The sequence below is a fragment of the Corvus moneduloides genome, chromosome 7 (genome assembly GCF_009650955.1).
Source record: "Corvus moneduloides isolate bCorMon1 chromosome 7, bCorMon1.pri, whole genome shotgun sequence".
Taxonomy (NCBI): Eukaryota; Metazoa; Chordata; class Aves; order Passeriformes; family Corvidae; genus Corvus; species Corvus moneduloides.
The window spans coordinates 37,137,292-37,159,198 of record NC_045482.1 but is presented as its reverse complement, the minus strand read 5'-3'; the positions used below and the strand labels follow the sequence as shown (position 1 = coordinate 37,159,198).

At 44.2% G+C, this 21,907-nt stretch overlaps 1 long non-coding RNA gene across 1 annotated transcript; it reads left to right on the top strand.

Annotated features, from left to right (window-relative positions):
• The first annotated feature begins 7,815 nt into the window (after nt 1-7,815).
• On the top strand, nt 7,816-21,677 carry LOC116446933. Its single transcript, XR_004241444.1, has 3 exons — nt 7,816-7,901; nt 14,702-14,789; nt 21,532-21,677. It is a non-coding gene; the product is annotated as an uncharacterized LOC116446933 (long non-coding RNA).
• Nucleotides 21,678-21,907: the final 230 nt, after the last annotated feature.

Below are 21,907 nucleotides of genomic sequence, written 5' to 3'. Positions count from 1 at the left end.
CAGCGGGCGCTTCCATCCCGGGAATATCTGTGGAGAGCCGTGGATGGTCTCTCTCTTGGATGTGCTCGGTCCAGTCTGCGAGTGCTGAGCAGGAATCTCTGCTGGACTGCAGGCAAAGGAGCTAAACCACACTGTTTTCTTACTGGTTTGCATTTATAGCTGGGTTTTTGAGAGATCTTGATTGTGACTGGAACTTCATTGTGGAAAATAGTTCGGTGTATATGTATATATGTATATATATATAAATATATATATATCCATTCCTGGAAGTGTCCAAGGCCAGGTTGGACAACCAGGAATAATGGAAGGTGTCCCTGCCCATGCCCATGAGCTTTAAGGTCCCTTCCAACCCAAACCATTCCATGATTCTCTGATGATTCCATACTGAAATAGGGGAACATCATTCACTCAAATCACCATTATTTTCTGTTCTTTGCTTTTTTTCTGTCTAGCCTCAAAGAACTCTTATTTCCCACCATGCAATACCTGAATGCCAAAATCTTGTTGGTCTATTATTTAATTGGTATTTTAAAATATTATTTAAACATGCTAAAAATACAACAGCAATGATTTTTCATGTACATAATTTTTCTTTTTTTTCTTCTTCTTTTTTTTGCATTTCTAGTGAAAAGTAAGGAAGCATTGCTTTGATAAATAGAGGAAGCTAAAATGTCTGTTTCAAGTAGTTTGCTGAAGACCACGTAGGAAATCTCATTTTTAGCGATGGTCTGTGGACTCATCTCTCTTTAACTGAGTATTTGAGAGATTCTGGGCAAAACTGTGCCTTAAAGGAACAGCTCTGAAGTGATATCTGTGTGGAAGAAAGGAGACCTAAGAACAAAAAAGTCTCTTTCATTTGGAGTTCACTTTGTAATATCTGGGAAGCACATTTTGCAGTGGGAAGGCTGCCAAAAGCCTGGCTGTGTAGTAAATAAACATTTTGGGGAAAAGCTGGCTGAGAGAAGATGGTTGGTGAAGGAGGATCTTGAATGTTTGGTTATTCCTGTATTTATTCACTTTAATAACAACCTTGTATACGGCGCCTTTGTCTGTACGGTGGGTTACCGACAGCTTCATCCTCCTGGATCCTTGGACCTGGCCAGGTTCAAGGGGGCTTGGAGCAATCTGGGATAGTGGAAGGTGTCCCTGCCTGTGGCCAGGGGTGGCATGGGATGAGATTTAAGGTCCCCTCCAACCCAAACCATTCTATCAAAATCAAATGAACCAATATCCTGCCATGGCTGCAGGTGCCGACTCTTCCTGCTCTGAAACGTGGTCTGAGGAAGCCCCATCCCACACGGAGAGAGCAGCAAATCCCAGGGTGTTGCTGTCTCCTCCTAACACCCAGATCCTGCCGAGTGGGGTCTGCTTCAGGAGTGGAATTGTCACACACAAAGGGGAAAAATGTGAATTTTTACGTTAGTAGGAGAACAAAAACATGTCTTGGGAGAGGTCAGACCCCTATACCTGCTGTGCTCTGTAGATATTTGGGATTCTGATGACAAAAGGAGGATGACAGGACCTTCCCCGGCTTGTGCTCTGGGTTGAATTAAGATCGGTAACTTCCCTCGGTTTGATCAAACTGTGCCTTACAGTGATGGATCCTGCTTGGCAAAGCTCCTGCTGCAAAAAATGCTGGAATTTGATTGCTTCCTTCGTCACACCCGCCGTGCTGGGGAGCACAAAGTTTCTCTGGGGGTTGCCCTGAAGGATCCTCAGTCCAGCACGTGATGAAGAAGGTGCAAATGTAGAGCTGGGTTTTCCCAGTGTCTCACAATCCGAGGCTGCTGGAGCTGCGAGCTGATTCAAGCACGGCTCTCGCTGGGATTATTCATCCCGTGCTGAAACCCCCACATGGCTGGGAATAACAGAGCTCTGCAGAAAGTCCAGGTGCATCCATGGAGCTGAACCTTATTTCACTTTCCTCACCAGCTCAGGGGAAGATAAAGCTAAAATCCTTTTGCTGGCCATAAGTAAATAAACAAACAAACTCGGGAGTTCAAGTATGTGTGGCATCCTGCTTTCCCTGAGCAGGCAGTGTGAACAAACAAAGCAGCCTTTTTTCCCCCCCTCCTGCTGCAGAACTTTGCCAATTGATACTGGAGTAGGAATATTAACACATGCCCGCTCCAAAATGTGATACCCTTTGGGGTCTTGGAGATGAGTTCCTCTGAAGTGCTTTTTCTCCGGCTGCCTGACAAGGTTTTTGGCTCCACTTCCGTCTGGTAAGGAGACAGCTGCTCAACTTCTGACACAAATGAAGAAAATTGATGAGATGCCATCTCCAAAATTCCCTTTTTCCTGGCAGGCACTTCTAGGCTGAGTGCTAGGAGTCACTCAAAGGTTTGGGGTTTTTTTTTTTAAACCTTAGTTAGAGCAGGATTTGAGGTTTGCTTTGTTGGCTGGGCTGTTTCTAATAATGCTCAACAAATGCATGGAAACGAAATCTTTGGGAACATAAACAAGGATCCCAGAATTTACACTTCCACTTCCACGGCTTTTTTGTTGTTGTGTACTGAATGATATCCATGGGTTTGCATGGTCCTGAGCAGTTTATTTATCTCTGTTTGTCGTGGAAATGCAGGGGACAGAATCTCTGGTGGGGGGGAGGGGGGGTTAAAGAAGGGGTCTTCTTGGGGTGTTTCTGTGAGTCTGGGTCTTCCCAGGATATTTCTTTTAGGAGGGTAGAGATGTGTTTGTGTGACCAAGAGGAAAAATGTCAGTAGCTCCCAGAATTTGTGTGCCCACGGTGAAATTCCTCTGTTCCTTCTCTCGAGTGGGAGAGCCTGGAGGTGCTCTCAGGATTTTGAAGGCCACTCGTTACAGGGAAAATGTGGTTACTTTTCAACTGAGCACAAAGGAAACTCCTCTCATTGTGCTTCACTGCCATGGTTTTCCTGCTCCTCAGGATAAAAAAAAGTTACAGTTTCCATGTTCTTCTTGAACTATTTCCTCAGAGTTTCATCTACAAAAGAGCTCAGCTGTGTAAAGTGCACCTTTGGTCCTGTCTGGCTAAAAAGTATTAAATTTATTGCATGGCCATCCTGTTACATTAGAAATAAACCCCTGTGCTAGTCCAGCTTTAGTCTTTATGTCACTTTGTGATTATCTTGATCGTGGCAAAGGGTTTGGGTTTGACACATGGTTTGCTGTTCCTTTTTAAACCTCCCTGGAAAAGCAGCCATGGAAAGCTCTGAATAATGCACATGACATATGCTGCCTGTCTCTCAGAGGGATCTGAAGAACCTGACAGCAATTTGCATTTTTGGAGCTGCAGAAGTGAGGCAGGAAACTTTAGGCAGGAGTTTTTGGGACTCTGAGGTCAAACCAAGAAGAGGAGTTCAGAGAGGCTCCAGTGGAGATGGGAACTGGATGGAGAGCAGAGGATGGAGCACAGAGCTGGCCTGAAATGAAATATAATCCAGTTGATGTCACTAGAAGTTCATAAAGACACCGTTTTCCTTGGGATGGTAAAACTTTTGTCTCATTTGAAAAATTTAGAGGAACAGGCACAGGATCTCCTGGTTTTCCATGCAGGGAAATGCTAATAAAGGTGGGGCTGTTGATTTCTCATGGCAGTAACTGATGGCTCTGTGCTCACCTGAGCTCTGTTTTCCTTGTTAGAGGTGGAGTTATTAATTAGCATCAATTTTCATTACCCTCTCCTGTTACTTAGCGTTCCCTGAGATCTTGTGGGAGATGGGTGATTCCTTTGCAGTAGCTGAAAGTAGGGTGATAAAAATGCCTTGGTTATTTAAGTAGGCAAAAATCCCTTGACCAAATATCATGGAATCACGGAATGGTCTGGGCTAGAAGGGACTTTAAAGCCCATCCATCCCCCCCCCTGCCATGGGCAGGGACACCTTCCACTATCCCAGGGTGCTCCAAGCCTCATCCAAACTGGCCTTGGACACTTCCAGGGATGCAGGGGCAGCCACAGCTTCTCTGGGCACCCTGTGCCAGGGCCTGCCCACCCTCACAGGGAATGATTTCTTCCCAATATCAAATTCTGTATTGAAGTCTGGCTGTTACTAATCCAGTACTTTGTGGAGGTAACCAAACACAGTCTGATGAGCAGCTCTGAGGGAAGAAGATTAAATAACAAATTCAGTGAGGTTTGGGGTTTGGTTTCCTTTTAATAAAAGAAATTAATTTACAAGAACCAAATACTGCACCCCCAAGCCCCATTTTCACTCCCGTCCTTCACTGCAAACCACTAAGAGGCACAACCAAAACTGCCACTTTTCTGTGGAATTCTTGGACGAACTCTCCTGTCAGCTCATGGAATGGCATTTGGAGGTGCCTGCTCTGTGACAAGAGAGGCTGTGGAGACACTGCTGTCCCTCCCTGCCTCATCCCAACAGCACCAACTTTGCATCCTTTAGTGACTGACATGGGATATTCTTGGATTGTATTAACTGGGAGCCAGTTTGGATGTTTTCATCTCAAACAAGTCCACTTTTGTTGTTGTTGTCATCGTTGTTGTTGTGAGGATCTGGTTTTTGTCTGGCTGAGCTCTCCCAGTGCGGAGGGTTTGGCTTGGAGCTCGTGCAGGTGGGAGCGCAGGACTCGTGCAGCAGAATTTACCTTTTTAAAAATATTCCCCCAGCTCCTTTGTCTCTTGGCAACTGCAAAAATAACTCCATCAAGAATAAACCTGCAAACAAGGGCGAAAAAGCAGAACTGTATGAAGACATGAAATACTCTCGTTTAAATAGTGCTGGAAAGCTATTTCCTCCCCCTGTACTCTTCCAAGGCTGGAATGATGCGCTCTGATTCTTAAACACGAATCCTGACTTGCATAAATTCAGAGATTTCATCTGTGCAGAGCTGCAAATTGCTGGGATAGTAATACCTGGATATTTTATGGCACATCCTTAAGTCAATAGGCAAAAGGGTTCTGAATAAAAGCCTTAAAATTACCTCATGAATTATTAACTCTTCCCTATATTACCTTTGAATTATAAAAGCCTGGAAAAATAGGAAGGAGAATTGAAAAGCATCAATCTCAGGTCCTTTAAAAACGTAATACTGATCATTTGAGCAGTGTACAAATCTTTTATTAAGGATAAAGAGGAAGCCATACTTTTTTATTAACTCCAGGATATGTTCAATCCACATGATTAAAAATCTCATTACTAACTCAAGTCAGGGAAGTGATTTATTGCTGAAACAAAATCGGAGGGGTTTTGCTGCCCAAAGCTGTATTTATGGTGAAAAAACCCCTCTCAATTTGTATCTCCTTTCCTGGGTTAGGTATATCTAAGGGTGGATTGGGTTTTCCTGCGAATGATAGGGTTTCACTCCAGCCTGCAGCTGAAACACTGCTACCTTAAGAGGGAAAGCCTGAAGTAAAATTATAGGTACCAAGAGATACATTTTTTCCTCTAGTAAATTCAGCTGGAGCAAATGATTTTGTCTGATTAGGTAATGGGATGTGCAGAAAAAAAAAAATCAGGATTTTATACATAGTTACCATTCAAGGGGAGCTAATTCTGTAAAGAAAGTGTAGATATTTTAGGGCTTCTTCGTGTATAACATATACTAATATTTCCTGATCACTACAGTAGGGATGTACTGTTCTAAAGGAGCCCTTGAAGTCTCATTTTACAACGATAAAGAAATGATCAACCCAACGGGATTTTTTCCCAGAAACACCATCCTACTTAGGGAGATATGTCTGCATATCACAGATAATATTTTTGTCCTGCTGTACCTGAAGCAGGTCAAATGTTTTGTGTTGTGTTCGGCAGCTCGATGGGTGAATTGTACTCAATGTCTCAAACACTGAATTATGCCCAGGACTATTTATATTCCACCCTACAATGTAAAATGGAGATAATACTGAATTTATTTACGTCACAGCAGCTGTGGAGAAACTGGGTTAGACACACTTGCATATAAAGACAAGACATTAAATGGTGCCATCAATTCCTGCAAGCCAGCAGAAATAGCTTTTCTCTTCCTGATAACCATGCCTGGATGGCTCCCAAGGCTGAGTGCGAGTTTTGCACATCCCACAGGAAGTTTGGATTCTCTCCTGCGCCGTGGGTGGAAAATGCCTGGTATTATGGTGACAGGTGCAATAGGTATTGAAACGTAAACCTTTCCCTGCTCCTGGGGAACATATTGCCAGTCCTGGGCTCTGCTCCAGAGGGGTGTTTTGGGAGAAATTACAGATCTTGAGGTAGAGAAACAGTTCTGGAAATAGGTTGCCTTCAAAAAATTGGCAGCTTTTCAGCTGTTCAAAATGTTAGGAGTGGGGAAGATGGAGCTGGAGCAGTGGGAGGAGGGAGGCTCGGGGAGCAGCGAAAGGGGCATCGTGGACTGTAAAGGTGTGGCAGAGATCTGGTGCTCAGCCATCGCGGTCACTCACGGAGGGCTTCCCGTGGCAGTCGGCAAAACGGCCACCAAGGGGTTTGTTGTGCACCAGGACTCGCGTCCCCTGTTGTATTTCCCTCTGGATTCTGGGGTGGATGCACTGAGCAACTTTCGCTCACCAACCCCAAAACTTCAACTATTAAAATATAGCCAAGGTGAGAGAGCGTTTGCAGTTTCTTGATTTAAAACTTGGTCCTGATGATCTCAGCGGCGACCCAATGTAAAACACTGTGCATGTGAGCTGGAGAAGTGCTGAGGGGACTTTTTCCAGTGGGTAGGATGGAAAAGTTGTTTTCTAGCGAGAATCATGGAATCGTGGAATGGTTTGGATTGCAAGAGACCTTAAAGCTCAGCCAGCACCACCTCCTTCCATGGGCAGGAACACCTTCCACTATCCCAGGTTGTTCCATGCCCCGTCCAGCCTGGCCTCGGACACTTGCAGGGATGGGGCAGCCAGATATTCTCTGGAATATCTGAAGGAGGACATCTTCAACTTCCAGAAAGACCTAGGAATTCCAGGGAGATGTCAGCAGGCACAGCACTCTCAGCATGTCCCTCAGACTTTGTTCTTTCCTCAGTAAACATTCTCTGTGAATTTGCAGCCTTAAATCTGCCGTGTAAATGTGTCTTCAACTTGAGAAGTTCTGGAATATCAGGAGTTAGAGGTGGGGTTCATCTTCTGCCCGTGTTTGGCCTGTGCTAATTAAGCCATGTGACTCTGTCAGGAAGAGCAAAAAAAGAAAAATGCCCCCAAACCATCTTTTGAAAAGTCTCCCTTAAATCTATCTCCAAAGTGGGTTTTGTTGTCATAGTTTTGGCAGTCAAGGGAGGCTCCTCAAGAGAACAAGAACTTGTTTTCTCTGGAAAATATGCTTTTCTTTCTTTTTCCCTCCTCTATTTGCACGAGCGTTGTTATGTTTTCATTCCCATCTGGAAGGTACAATCTCACTCCGAAATCTCTTCAAAGCTGTATGAAACAGCACCAAAGGAGGTGATAATGAACACATTCAACATCTGGTGATGATTAACAAGAGGGTCCCAAGATCCTGCTTCCTCACGTGTAGGAATTTGTGTCGGCAAATCCATTGCATGTCAATGTCTGCCCAGCCTGAATCCTTCAGGATTTCTCCAGCTTTCAAAGGAATGTTTTAGGTTGGGTTGGGAGTGTCATGTCCATATTTCTGTACTTAGGGCGGCACCTTGGAGACCCCCAACACCAATATTTTGCTCCATTGGGATGCTGCTGTTGGATGTTAGGGCTCACTAATTGGGTGAGGTGTCATGTTGGATTGTGACACGACATTCCTCGTGTCATGTTGAGAATGAAAAATCATTAATTAGACAAGATGAATTTTAAAACTATATGCTAATGTAGATGATAAATGGCATAACTGCTCAGTCTGGAGCTTCTATGGATTTTGCTTTTCAGGAATATGGTGGCAGCTCACAGATATTTGCTCAAATTCCTGCAACTTGGATTTCATCTGCCAGGCCCTGATTCTTCTCTTCATAAATCCTTGGTGAGTTTGCATTTGTGATTTGGCTTGAGTTTAACTTTACCGTGCTGTAACTGCAGCATAAATTTATCGTGAAGGTTATCGGAAAATCCGATTTGGAAAATCTCAGGGAAAGACAACAGCTTGAATGAGGAATGGAAAAATCACAGAGCTAAATAGGCACCCAAATAGTCTGTCTAACAACTATCAACGTGATAAGTTTGGATTAGGGTCTAATTTACAGCTTCTATATATTGTAACTTTTCCCGTGGAACACCAAGTCGATGTCAATGATTTGACATTGCTTTCAAAAAGTACAATTACAGTATATTCCACAGAAGAGTTACGTTTCACAGGAGCCCTTTGTTAGACTTGGCAATAAGTTTGACACAGCTTGGTTCAGAGCTGAGTATTTAACATTTTTTCCCCCAAAACATCGTTCTATAAGATGCTCAGAAGACAAAAAGCACATCTATCAGAACAGTATTTAATGGTATTTATTTGTGTTCCTGTGCCTGCCTGTATTTTATGTGGAGAGATTGGGAAGTAGGAAAAGTTTTCCAGGTCGAGGCTGGAATACGTGCCAGACCTGAAGAGGTGCATCTCTGATAGGTGTGTGATAACTCAAGAAACACCACAAATACCCTAAAAACAGAGCTGTGAAGAAGAGCGTGGTGTTGAAAGGGAATTAAAATGCGTATTTTTGTGAACGTCTGCGTCGTGTGAGAACAGATCCCTTCAGATCTGGCCTCTTTGTGGGGAGTGCTGTGAGAAGGGCTCTTTGTTCAGCCTTTGCCTGGTGTCTTCTCAAATATCCCTGTGGCTTTTCAGGCTGGGTTTGTGTCTTGGTATGAACCCCGGGGCTATGGATGGTTCTTGCTTTCACCTCATCCCATGCCAGCACAATTCCTTCCTGAAACCAGGGCTGGGAAGAGCAAAGACTGAAACAGAAAACAATATAGATAATTTATGTAAAACCCTGTATTATAGGGGGTCTTTCTGCTGTGTTCATCACCCCAAATGTGCTTTTTGGGGGACAACCACAGGGAAATTTTCACATTCTATGTGTAAATGAAGGGTGGGGCCATGAAGTGCCTTATCCTGACCATGGCAAAATAAGGGTTCTGTTTTAAAAAAACCCCACTTAAATATGGAAGTAAGGCCTCCTATGGAGAGTTTAAGTAGATTAAACAGGTAACTCCTGGTAGTTCTTAGGGAAAACGTTACATCTTCAAATCCCCTGCATTAGCTGAAGGCTAAACCTGCTCAAACCCACCCCTGGTGTTAATTGTATTGGAAATACTCACATATCTTCTCCCAGCCGATGTTCTCAGGTAGTTTATGGATGAAAGGATTTGTGTAGTATTCCAAATTCTCCTGGCAGCACCTTTTCCCTCTCCAGTTTAATACTGGGACTAGAAGAATGATGAGAGCTGTATTTTAGTTCCTATATTCTGGTGGTGAAAAGCTCCTGTCCTGATTGTCAGGACATTCCCCACAGCTCTGGAGGATCCCTCTTGCCTGACATGGGACCGAACTGACACAAAAGGGGAAAAAAAAGTCACAAACACAGGAGTCTTCATGAAACATCATTCTAGGGCAGTTTTTGGGCATCTGAACACAAAACTTGGATGATGCTGAGTTCCAGGTTCAGCTGAGAGAGGGGATGTTGTGCAACATGGCAGCTGAGTTATCACATGTGGTCAGTCCTCTACTGTTCACTGCCCCACTTTTGGAATCCCCCAACCTGCCTGACAGCAGGCATTTCAGGAATTTTAGGATTACCTGGTCCTTTTGGATTCACTGCCCTAAAAGTGATACCATACTTTGACAGATGGTGTCAGCTTCGCCTCAGATCTAAGATGTTTGCAAGGAGATATTGGCTTGAAAACACAAATTTTGGGGACAAAACAATGAAAACAAATAATAATAATCCCTGTTAATACTGCCTGCAGTAATAAACTCTGCTTTATTTGCTGTTATTTCCAAGTTATTTCCCCACTCCCAAAGAGTTTCCAGCTCTTTGGGATTGGTGCCTGTCATTAACTGGTTCTGAAGGACATTTGCTGGGATGCTTCAGGAGCAGAGATCCTGCCCTTGCCATGATTTACTTTAGGAATTAGGTGATTCCTTCAAATTCCCTCAGTGGCGGTGCTTTGGTGTAAAGGTGCTAAAGCAGCAGCTTAATGAGGTAATTATAATTAATATTACACAGGGGTTTAGAGCCCTCAGGCAGGAGTCTCAGCACCATGGTCTAACTCTTGATTTAAGGGAACATCTTGAATGTATTATTTACATCAGATATTAGAGCTGCTGTGCCAGTGACTGTGAGCCAGGGGATTTATTAGCAACAGATTGACTTTTTATTTGGAAAAAATTCTGTGTAATGAGCGAAGCTACAAACTCAGGTTGGAAATAAATGAATGTTAGTATCAGATAAATGATAGATAAGTTCAGCCTGGCTCCCGAAGAGATCAGGGCAAATGCTCTGTTGGAGATTTAATGTTAATTCAGGGATTGTTTTAGGATATCATCCCCAGTCTCATGACACATTGGGCTTCTGGAATCTCATTGCAGAGGTCTCTTGGATTTTAAGATATTTCAGCTCTTCTTGTGTTTACTGAAATACACTTGGCTCTCTTCATGTTCAAGTAGCTTCCAAAGCTTTAACCCATTTTGTTCCTTGATGAAGGAAACCATTTGTGGCTGTGAGATGGGATGGGCACAGGGATCCTCAGGTGCAGCTCTCAGATCTAATGGGGATTATTGAATCCAGCTGAAAAAACCCTTAATGTTCTGCAGGTCCCCAAAACTCTCTCTGTGGAAGGAGACTCTGGTTTAATGTAGTTTGAAACATCCATTTTTTTATCTTGAATGTCTATGAAGTTCTATGGTTTTCCTGTTAATATTTGGTGCTATTCCTACTGATATTATGGACAGGTTTTGAGGTAAGTCTGAGCAAGTTTTTCTCAATGAGTCCTGGCAGGAGGTTATGGCAAGGTGGGGGTTTGGCCTCTTCTCCCAGGCAACCAGTGATAGGACAAAGGGAAATATTTTCACCAGGGGAGGCTTGGGTTGGATATTAGGAAAAAATTCTTTACTGAAAGAGGGATCAGGCATTGGAATGGGCTGCTTGGGGAGGTGGTGGAGTCACCATCCCTGGAAGCCTTCAAAAGCTGGGTAGATGTGGCACTTGGTGGGTGATGTGGTTTAGTGGGAGTGGGGGTGTTCAGCCAAAGGTTGGAGTTGGTGATCTTGGAGGTCTTTTCCACCCTTAATGACTCTGCTGTGATATTCAAATGGATCAACAAGTGGAATAACTGAAGGAAATATGGGAAAAGCCTGAGTGTGGCAATGCTGAATCCTATTTGGGAAGGTGCCCTTATGTCTGCCACAAATGCTGCAAGAACACCTTGTAAATTCTGGATCTGGGGCTTGTGTGATAACTCTCATCTGGATTAAGATTTCCAAAAATACAAGGGACTGATTCCCCTGAAGTGTTGGCACTTTGGGTGCTCTCTCTCTCCCTCCCATGAAGAGACATCTGCAGTTTTCCCTGGCGGTGTGAGGAGAGCGGAATGAGGCCTTGTTGCAACATTTTGCTGGCGTTGCTGGTTTGCCCCAAAAGTGAAAAATTCATGGCTCCAGGTGACATCAGTGTGCAAAAAAGAACAATCTGGGCTGTGGCTGCAGCTTTCCTGACCCAGGAACTCGCCTGCTTGGCTCATGTTCCTGAAAGCTGATGTCCCAAAGCCAGCAGAAAAACCCTTTCCATAAGCACCTGCTGCTCCCACTCCAGGGCTCTGCTAGAGGAGGACTTCCTCCTGCAGGTGAGACACAATTTCCACAGTAAAGATATTTTCTGTAAGTGCTGCAGGTGAACTGAGTGGAAAACCAGAGTTTTGCTGATGCTGCTGTTCTTTGCTGTGGTTTTGCTGCTGAGGCCAGAAATTCCTTGATCCGTAAACGTGGGTGGGTTTTTGTGACTCCAAAGCAGCTTAATTCCATCAAGGAGAAGGCAACTTGTGCATTGTCTTTGTTCTGTGCCCTGCTCCTCCATGCACCATATAGATCTGCAAATTTGGGGATGAATACACCACTCTCTGTGGTGGGATGTAACATCAGGCAGTCTTGGTAAAGATTTTGATAAATAACTCGTGTAAGTACGGTCCAGGTCAAAGCAATTCTCCTCCTGCTTCTGCTTAGCTCTTTAATTTATTGTTATTTTTTAAGAATTCATTTCTTGCCAGCACATGGGGGAGTGCTGCCCACCGAGCTGCAGCTAAGCAGGATTGATGGTTTGCTTCCTACCCACCCCAGTTTAATTAGGCCGTTACTATTTCCTGCCCCTCATTACACCACCCCTGCTCACCGGCACAGCACTGGAAACAAATTATTAGCAAAGCACAGAGGAATACAAGCTGCTAATTTGTTTTGGTCTCTGCTGGAAAATTGCAGTTGTACATATTGCTTTCTGAAGTATTTTATGGGGCCTGACACAGAGCTTGGTTATCTAACTGTTGCTTTTCAGAGGAGAAAGCTTTGGCTGTGTTATTAATTGTGGATAACTATATATATATAAATTATCCATTTCTCTTAGGACAGAGAAAGGGTTCACATGGGCAGCTCAGGTGGATGCAGACCAGGAGGGCTCTTGCATTCCATGACTGCCCAGGTGTCCCTGCAGCCACGAGGGAAAACAGGGGAATTTTCAACAGAGATTAACCAGCACGTGTTGAATTCAGGGGCTGAGAACAGAAGTTGTGATTTTAGTGTGTGTCAGCTGGCTGAGTGAAACCCCAGGTCAGGGCAACGCAGCAATACAGAATTCTGGCAGTGTTTGGTTTGCCAGGAGGAAAAAAAATAAACACGAAAACAGAAACAGGAAAAGAAATGAATTCTGTTTGTGCTTCTCTAGTTCAGGATTTAAGAGTAGCAAGTGGAACAAATTCACAGCTGTGTGATGGGTTCAGGGTACTGGAGTGGAAGGAGCCACAGTCACAGCAGGGTGGCAAAGGCAGGGAAACAGCCAAGAAGAGACCCTGGTTAAAGGCTTACACTACACTGAGATCCCAGAAATTGTCAGTCAATGGGAGTTACAGATCCTAACACTGTTTTGAACTTTTCTGCTTGAAAGTTGAAGTTTTGTCATTAAATAGTGTGAAATATTCATAGTAGTGACCTGGATTTGCTTGATTTATCCTCATTACAAATGCACCCTTCATTCATTAACTGTGTGGGTTTTGGGATACTTTCTGGGGGAGGAAGAAAGTTTATTCTGAATTAACAGCACCACTCTCCCCCCTCAATTTTCTGTTTCTGTGCCATGAGGGTTTGTGGTGTTTATTGTTTTGTAAGGTTTGGGATTCCTTGAATTTGAGAAAAAACTTCAGACAGCAACATCCAACCTGGCCTTGAATATTTCCAGGGATGGGAAATCCACCACTTCTCTGGGCAACCTCTTCTGTTCAGTCGGAGATAATATTGATACTGGAATCTGGGTTGGAATAGGATTGTATTTCATGTTGAGCAAAAATCTGCTTTGGAAGATCATTTTTATAGCCTGACAGAATCAAACCTGTTGTGGAAGGTGGGCTGGGGGAAACTCAGTTCTTGAGCTAAAGAACCAAAGTTCTGGACCAGAGCATGACCTCTTTTGAGTGAGAATTGACATCTTTATTTCTGTGCTCTCCTAATGAATCATGCAGGGAGAGCAGGACCTCAGATTCAGTTTGAGATTCTCCAGCTTGAGATAAGGAGTAAAAACAGTCCAGGAATTTACAGGAAGGGAGTGGATGATGTTTAAACATTTCTCCATCCTTCCTAGAGTGTGTGAAATGACAGCTGAGATTAAAGCAGGTCATCTCTGGTGAGTGATTTCACAATATCCCAGTTCCTGTGACCCTGTAAGATGGGGAAAGTCAGCTGCTGGCACGAGGCTGAGGAGAGAGGGTTTCGAAAGGGCTTTGTTTGCACAGCACACCCGAGCGAGGACGTTCTTTGGAGCCTCCGAGCTCGTGCTGTTTACCAAAAATCCCTTCTCTCCAGAAATGTGAGTCAGCCAAAATGTGGTTTGAAGCTCTTGGGCTGGATCCCTTCCTGGTTTGTGGAGGACAGAGGGGAGCCAGTCCCACAGGCTGCAGTATTTCATCCCTGAGTGGTTGCTGGAACACTGCTCCTTCCTGTGACTTCTGTCCTGGATCGTTCTGGGGGAGCCGATTCCGGAGGGTTGTGGCCACAGAGGGGACAGTGTGCACAGAAGAAATACAACCATTTCCTGCAGGGAAGAAATTCTTTCTGTGCTGTGACAAGTCAAATAGTAACAACAATGTTAAACAGACCAAATTGGTGTTTGCAGACCTTCCCACCTGTTTTTGTGTTAAAAAATTATAAGTAAGAAGTTTTCTGGTTCCCCCTTGCCGGTGGATGTGGGACTGAGCTGCTGCCAACACCACTGGGATTTTCTTTCTCTCAAATGTGGAACATCCAAAAATATTTCCCCTTTTGTAGGGGAACTTTTCATCTTGGAGGGCTTAAGGGGAGTTATGTCAGCTGCTCTTGAATTAATTAATAATTAATAACAATTAATTCTTCCCTGTGAGGCTGGTGAGGCCCTGACACAGGTTGCCCAGAAAAGCTGTGGCTGGAAGCGGCCAAGGCTAGGTTGGATGGGGCTTGGAGCAACCTGGGATCTTTGGGGTGGAAGGTGAACACATGGAAGGTGTCCCTGCCTATGGCAGGAGATTTGGAACGAGAGGATCTGCGAGGTCCCACCCAACACAACCCAACCCATCCGTGATTCTAATCCGTGTTTTTCATTACAGCACCTCAGCTGTGACCAGGGGATTCCAGGGACCCCAGTGCAACCTCTACCTCCCTTGTGAAAGCTCCTTTTCCCTGGAAATGCTTCAGGTACCTCCTTTATCCCATTAAGTGCCTCAGCAACCAGGAAATTTCCAGAATCAGTCACAAATAAATGGGGTTTTTTTGGGTTTTAGAACAGCATCACCTTCCAGAAACTTTGTGAACAAACTCAGAAGTTGCTGTGTCTAGATCTGCAGTCATGGCAAACAATAGCATTCATTAGGGGGAAAAAAAAGCAGAAAGGATACATTTTTCATTTTAAATTATACCCAGCTTTCTTAAAGCAAATTAAATTGCACTTAACCAAAGAATACAGATAACAATATTAAGCACAATAGAACATTTTAATTACTAAGAAAAACAAATGTCCGTGTCTGTAGCTGTAATTAGGGCGAGCTGTATTTGCTGTGCATTAGTGTGACTTGTATGTCTGAGATACAGTAATTGCCCCAATCCATCAGGTGCTTCAGCCTTGACATCTTGGGCATGGAGAGGCTACATGGGAAGGCAGGAATGGGGTGAGGCTGTTTGGTGGCGTGTCTGACCAGTGATGGGGCAGAGCTGTTGTTGGTTTTCACCACAGCCCAGTTCCAGCTGTGCTGCAGGAGCCGTGAGCTCCCTGGAAGCTCCGGGTGTTTGCCATGGGTGACACTCCATCTCTGGAGTCTGGCATCCTCCGCTGTGGGATCAGGGATGTGGGGCTCAGGAGACATCGTGGGGATGGGAGACAAAGCAGAGCTTTGCTGGAACTCTGTTCTCCTAGTCACAGGAAGGGGTTTGGGAAGGAGGAGACGAAGGAGAGGATGGATGAGAAAATGAAGGAGAGGAAGTGGCTTCAAGTTGCACCAGGAGAGGTTTAGGTTGGATATTAGGGAAAATTTCTTCATGGAAAGGGTTGTCCAGCACTGGCACAGCTGCCCAGGGCGGTGCTGGAGTCCTCATCCATGGAGGGTTTTAAAATCCATGTGGGTACGGCACTTGGGGGCATGGGCCAGTGGTGGCCTTGGCAGTGGGAATGGTTGGACTCAATCTTAAAGGTCATTTCCAACCTTAATGATTTGGTGATTCCATGAAACAGGGATTTCAGGGTGCAGAAGGTGCAGAGGGAAACCTGCAGGGATGGATGGGAAGAGCCTAAGAAGGAAGAAGCAGCTCATATTTCCCAGATTTAGTCCTTGCTCTGTTCTCTCCTCTCGTTCAGGATGCCCAGTGACAGTAACACAATCCTCAGATATGGAAAGGGCTGGGAAGAGAAGAGAAACAATTTGTTCTCCATGTCCCTTGTGATAGAACATGAGTAATGACAGCAAAAAATCACAGCAGGGAAGAGTTGGTTAAAAATGAGGGAATGGTTTTTAATATTAAGGTAGTTAATTACTGGAATTAATTCCCTCTGGAGACTGTGAGAAGTTCTTCAGTGGAAGTCTCAGGGCAGCATGTGAGGAAACCTTCCTGAGAAGCACCATGGTGGAGCTTGTTCCATCCTTGGCTGAGGTGCATGGGAATGAGAATGGGAATGGCTCTTGTTATCTTTGGCCACCTCATCCAGCCTGATTCCTGTGACTCCAGGGTGGACTAATCCCGCTGTTTGGGAGATATGTGAAAGACAGAAACCCCACGTGGGATTGCCTGGAATGTCTCTCTTGGTCATGCAGTGGAACTGGCAAAATGGGCTCATAAGTGACCTCTCAAAGGGAAACAAATCCAGGGAGGAAATGATTCCTGGAGGTGTAACCAGCTCCCAGTCTTTTCAAGGATTAAAATAGGTGTGATGAGCAGACCTGGAATCCCAGAATCCCAGAGCAGTTTGGGTTGGAAAGGAACTCAAAGCTCACCCATTCCACCCCCTACCATAGGCAGGGACACCTTTCACTTGGTTGCTCCAAGCTCCATCCAACCTGGCCTGGATCAATTGTCTTGAATTCATTTCCAAGCAGAGATCTCCTCTGGCTGGAGTGGGCAGTGATGTTGTTTGTCCACAAACCCCACTAAAATGTAGGGAACGACCTCTTCTGACCCATAACTCTGCTCTAGTTTATGGCTGCAGGTGGGAAGAGAGAGGAAACATTTCTTACACTGCAGATCTGCTCCTCCTGCTGTGGCCTTTCAGTTACCAAAAAAGTGGGAGAGCTTTGTGAGGAAAACTGCTGGTTAATGGTTAATTCCTGGGTTTGAATGCACATTTCAGAGACGCCAGAGCTGATGTAGTTAAGCAATAAAATCCAGCTGGTGATTGCAGCAGTCCTGGTGTGGTGTCACAGTGCACAGGGTGAGGAATGAGTGACTGGACTGACTGGGGAGCTCTAAATCCACTGCTAGCTCTGAGGAGATAGACTTTGAATTAAAAAATCAGGAAAAAAAAGCAAGTAAACCAGGTAGAACTGTCAGTTTACTGAGTGTCAGTGGCAGAAATAGGATTTACTTGGCAGCCAGTGAGAAAACACTATTTATGCAGAAGTGCCATTATAGGATTTGCATTGCAGGAACAATAAATTGTAGTTATTGTATAACCAAATGATATATTTGATCACCTAATGCTGCAATATCTACCTCAGCAATGCTGTGCTTGAAGTTGTGTGTTGGATTTGAGGTACTTTCACATGTGAAGTTCCCGAATAAGGTTAAAATAACCATAAAATTTCAGAACTTTGTTACTCCAGAGGTGCTCTGTGCAACCCTTCAAACAAAACAAAAAAAAGTATTTTCGCTTTTCCTTTTGGGCCACTAAAAATGACAATTCTAGGGTCCTTGATAGTTTTAAAGAAAGAGAATCCAAGCAGATTTCATACCCACCAAATGCAAGATTGAGTGGTAAAAATAATCCTATTTTATGTGGAAAAAACCTAAAGGGACTAAGGAAAAATCTTGCATGTGAGAGTGACCAAATAGTTCATAAAATCATGGAATTACAGAGTGGTTTGGGATGGAAGGGACCTTAAAGATCATGGGCAGAGGAGGGGGCTCAGCTCCCAGCAGGATTTGCTCCCTAAGCCTCCCTTCAGGACTGGAGAATGTTTCCTGGTTTTCCAGCTGGGTTAAGCATCATTCTCTGGTGTACATACCCTCATCTACTTTTATTTTCACCGATTCTCTGCTTTCATTTGGAAACTTCTTGATTTTCCTGAGCTCAAAGAGAGCTGGCAGCTGTCTTGGGACATCACCCTAAGCCGCGGAAATCTGGATGATTCATTTGCCTCCAAAGAGAGAGCTCAAACCTTGAAACCCTTTTCAGACTCAGTAAAAGACATGGATTAGGAGGATCTTGGTTTCCATCTCCCAGAGAGCTGCCAAATTCCCTTCTCCTCTCCTGTGGTTCTTATGCCACTCTTCAGCACTGTGCATTAAATAACGTGACTGATGTTTGTCATGTCTGACTTGTCCTTTTGGGCCTCTCTGGAGGCACAAATATGTGCATTGTTTTGACTGGCTCTTTTAGGGCTTTTTAATCCAAATATATTTCCCTGTGGCTGTTTGAGGTAGCAAGTAGTGTGGGGCAGTGTGGGATTTGGCCTGGAGAGCACTTTGCCTCCAGAGAGAGTTTATTCCACTCTGGGGTTAATTCCTAAGAAAAGTTCTTTTACAGAAGGACTCTGCTGTGTGAGGAACTCATGGCTGTAGTGGCCGGTGGTGGGGCCAGAGCAGGGAGGTGCTGGCAACCCTCTGGCTGCATTTGGTGGATTTTTATTCTGACTCTTTGTGGTCTGGTGCCATGGGAGAGCACCCTGGGGCACCATGGATTTTTCTGGGATGTGTCTTTTAGTTTGGCTTCATAAAATCCCAGCCTGGTTTGGGTTGGAAGGAACCTTAAAGATCATCCAGTCCCATGGCACCTGCCACTGTCCCAGGCTGCTCCAAGCCCCATCCAGCCTGGCCTTGGACACTTCCAGGGATCCAGGGGCAGCCACAGCTTCTCTGGGAATTCCATCCCAGCCCCTCTCCACCCTCCCAGCCAGGAATTCCTTCCCAATCTCCCATCCATCCCTGCCCTCTGGCAGTGGGAAGCCATTCCCTGGGTCCTGTCCCTCCAGGCCTTGTCCCCAGTCCCTCTGCAGCTCTCCTGGAGCCCCTTTAGGCCCTGCAAGGGGCTCTGAGCTCTCCCTGGATCCTTCTCTTCTCCAGGTGAGCACCCCCAGCTCTCCCAGTGTTTCCCCATAGGAAAAGAAGCAGAATTCCATTCCCACAGTGTGAAGCAAAGTTCAGGAATCAGGAAAGCATCTTCAAAGCTCCTCTGCTCATCAGAACTAAAACCAGAGTGTAGCTGCACCCCCAAAAATGTTGTTGATCAGAGAAAAGAAACCTGTGAAAAATTAAAACTGCTCATCAGATGTGTAATCCCTGTACAAAAAGGTGTCACTAACACTGAGAATATTTTCCCAGGATTTTTTTTTGGCACTTCTACTCCTGCTATTTTATTACCCTGTTAATAAGGGCACCACTATCACCAGCACAAGAAGCACACCCAGCACCATGCAGACTTTATGTATCCCAGTTCTTGTTCCCTGGTTAATTTATGGCCCCTGACCTTTCTCTGCGGCTCTCACGAACCGTAGGATGACTTAATGTGCCTCCTGTGCAAATCATTTCTGTGAGTTCAGCATGTCTCTAATAATCAGCCCCTATAATTTGGTTTGCTCCATTCATTGATTGCCCCAAATATGATTTTGCAAGGCGAAGCTCCCCGAGTCATAACTACAAAAATGACAGGCAGTACTTTTTGTAATCTCCATATTTGACGCATGAAAGAAGGCTAAATTCCTGTTTGAATAAACAACATAATAAGGTTATTGAGAATAAGACCATTACTATATAAAATTATGTCTAAGTGGCAGATATAATTAACATTGGATTGTAATTACACTAATTACAAGTCACATTAAGATACTCCAGTAATGACAAAGTGAGCACCCTATAATTGAATGGAATAAGCAGGGAAACATGCTGCTCACACTAATTACCTAAATGAGCTAATATGTCTTCGGAGTGACAGTCATGCTCAGTGTTATTACATAGGCAAGACAATTTTGTAAGTTAAAAAAAAATCTAATTTCCTTCCTTCCTTCTCTTCAGGACCCATTTCAAATCATCAGCAGCTTCAGAATTTCTCTCTTGAGCCAAAAATAGAGAGATCCCACAGTTCAGGCCTTTGCTAATTTTCTTCGACAAAGGACAATTTTCAGGGTTATGCTGCGATGTTTGACGTGTTCCTGCTGCTTCCAAAGTAAAATTGGGTTTGTTCTGGGTTTCTTGGTGGGCTCCTTTGGCAAAGTTGATCCACTGTGATTTTTTTTTTTTTTCACTTGTCTAAATTCGAAGCAAACAAAATAATGTAACTTAAGCTCAGCGTGCTCTACAACATAAAACGGACTTGTTCTGTTGGCTCCAGAGAAACAAATATGGCTCAGAACAGTCTGGCTCCAGTTGTGCCCTTGAGAGTGGTAAAATTTGAATTATTCAAGGCAATTAGTGGAAGCATTGCAGTGGAACTCAAATTTCAGCTCAAAGCTTCTAAGAATAAAAACTAATATAAGAATAGGAATTCTCCATATTGTGGAAAAAATGCACATTACTTTTCCTTTAAACACCTCCAGCTGTCTGGGGCTGGGAGCTGGGAGGAAAAACAACCTAACAGACAATTTAACAATCAAAAATAGTTCACTAAGAATTAACAAACATGAGCCAATGCACTTCATCAGATTGTCTGGGCTTCAAGCTTATCTGAATGATGGATGATAATTATTTTTGCTTTATGGGTGGTTTGATTCTCAAGGACCTGGAGCACGAATGATTCCCATTCTTTTGGTGATAGCCAAAAATCCCAAGCATATGGTTCCCGAGCCATAGTTCTGCCTGTTGTTGTTTATTTTTATCCCGGGGCGTAGGAGGTTCACTCGCGGAGCACTTCGGTGCCAGCACTTTGATGAACTCTTTTCCTGTCACCAGGAACGCCGTGGCTTTTTGGGAAGCATCTGAGAGAGGATGAGGAGGCAGCTGAGTGGGAGGGTGTCCTCAAATGTAAAGAGACGTCAAAGCTGCTTATGAAAAATGCGATGTTGGGGTGTCTGGAAGGCACATCCTCCCCTACTGGGAGCAGAGATGGGGGGGAAAAAAAGGAGATGGAGCCTTGGAAGCTTAGGTCAGGGGAAAAAAAAGGAGCTGGCAAGGAAATTGGGTGATTTGTGGTTTAAAAAAAGATGGATTCGTGGTTTTGAGCATAAGAAGTAAAGGAGATTTGCTGGGGGCCTGTCCTTGGAAGAGCTGAAGGAATCCCGGGGTAGGGAAGAGGAGGGAGGAAATCTGGAAGAGACAGGAAAGGAAAGTCAGAGAGAGGTGGTAAAGCAGCACCAGAGAACTCTGAAAAAAAGGAGGGAGAAGGGGATAAAACAAGGGAAAAATGGAGATAGAAAGAGAAAAAAAAATTAGAAAAAAGGATCAAAAAAGAGAAAGGGCAACGGGAAGCATCAATGGGAGCATCAGATGTTTTTAAGACAACAGAGGCCAAGTACAAGTTTGTACTATGAGGGGAAAGGAGAGGAGAGCAAAATGTTAAGGGAGTGTGCAAGGAAGACAGAAAAGAGGGATCACGAGGAGAATTAGAAGTAGGGCTCAAACAGGACACAGCCACTGAAGGAATAGGAGTGTGTGAGGAGAAAAAGTAAAAACCTCTCTTAGTCTTGGCTTTAGAGAGACTGCACAGAATTAGTTCAACTTCAGACAACTGCTCTGGACAGTGAAAGTTTGATTTGGCTCACAGAGAGTCACTGGTTCCAACCATCCTTTGCTATCCTTGCAGGTTTTAAAAGGAAATAAAGGATTAAATCCTAGATCTGCCCAAAATCTTTCATCTGGACTCCACCTTGGTCCTGTGTTGCCTTGTTCCTCCTCACGTAGATCCAAGCAGGGACTTGGTGAGTTATAAAAACATCTAAATCCTTCCTTGAGAGAGATGGAAATGTCAAATTTGACATAGCATTAGCAATCCCCTTATCTAGGATGACACAAGAAAAAAGAAATAAATTGATATCTGAATTTATCCCAGCAGCTGTGTTGGTTCATTAATGTGTATCCTGATGTAGGTGCATGTTTTGCAACTGTCTAGAAAAGTCATTGCTCATATTAACAAATAAATGAAAAATTGTTGCTAAAATGAAAAAAGTATGTTTAAAAAA